Genomic DNA, 1426 nt, shown 5'->3' with positions numbered 1-1426 from the left:
CTTTTTTGTGTTATTAATTACCTCCACCACCGAAGGTGGACAGAGGTTATGTTTTCACCCTCTCGGTCTGTCTGTTTGTCTGTGAGCAGGATATCTCGAAGAGTTATGGACGGATTCAAATGAAATTTGGTAGACAGGTTGGATATGTGACAGAAACAAATTGATTCGATTTCGGTGAAGATCCTGCTCTGGATACTAGAATTTTCGCTGTGATTCTTCACCATTGAGAGATAAGACCACAAACTATATATAGCATGATATTTCAAAAAGTTGTGGATGGGTTATGACAAAACTTAGTGGATGAATTGGGTAGTTGACCATAACAAGCCGAATAGATTTTGGTTACGATCCAGATGCAGATCAGGCCGATTAGATTTTGGTTACTATCCAGATGCAGATCTTGTATCCAGATACAAAACGTAAATGGGTTAGCTTGACAGAGGTATGCTCTCTACTGAGTGCCGTTCTAGTTATTTATATGTGGTTATCTTTTTATGAGTACGTCCAGCACCAAAAATGATTTTATTAAATCTCCACTTTTAACATATTTCTTAGAAATTGTCAGAGCCAAACTGAAAAGCTCATCTGAGATCCTTAGTATGTACAGTCGTGGCCAAAAATATTAACACCCTTGCACTTTTTTCAAATACAGGCAGTCCCCGGGTTACGAACGAGTTCCGTTTTTAAGTCTGTCTGTAAGTCGAATTTGTATGTAAGTCAGAACAGTTACGTACGGTTCACATCTGGCGTCAATTAGTCAAATGTTTGTCTTAGTATATAGTATATATTTTACCTAAAACATCTATAGGTATAAAAAAAACATGAAAGAAACATTTCTTAAACTGTTTAGATAGAAAAGAAAAGATAATGATTAAAGGTTAACACTTACTCTCGTTCCAATTGATGTCTTGCAAACCTTGAAACGATCATACCTTGATATATCTCTCTGAGATGATGGGCCTGGTGTTGGAGAGGATGGACCTGGTGCTGGAGAGGATGGACCTGGTGCTGGAGAGGATGGACCTGGTGCTGGAGAGGATGGACCTGGTGCTGGAGAGGATGGACCTGCTGCTGGAGAGGATGGACCTGGTGCTGGTCAATTTTCTTAAAGTAAACATCAAAGGTGGCTTGAACAGAGCTTTTCTCATATTTCTCTTGTCTACCGCTCCCCTTATTATATACTTTGTGTGTCTGTTTGGTTTTTTTCTCTATGTGATAAATGTTAGCTCTTTCACGAGCCTCGATTCTGTATACCAAAAATTTTTTTTTTTTTTTTTTTTTTTTTTTTTAATCATAGGCTTTACGGAGGTCGGTTCGTAAGTACGGGCGTTCGTAAGTCGGGCGTTCGTAACCCGGGGACTGCCTGTAACTCTAAATTAACTAAATTTTCTCGAAAAATAAGTTGAAATTGACGAAAGTATTTGGT

This window comes from Myxine glutinosa, chromosome 3 (assembly GCF_964187855.1).
Source record: "Myxine glutinosa chromosome 3, kmMyxGlut1.1, whole genome shotgun sequence".
Lineage (NCBI taxonomy): Eukaryota > Metazoa > Chordata > Myxini > Myxiniformes > Myxinidae > Myxine > Myxine glutinosa.
Note: the sequence above shows the minus strand (reverse complement) of the source record.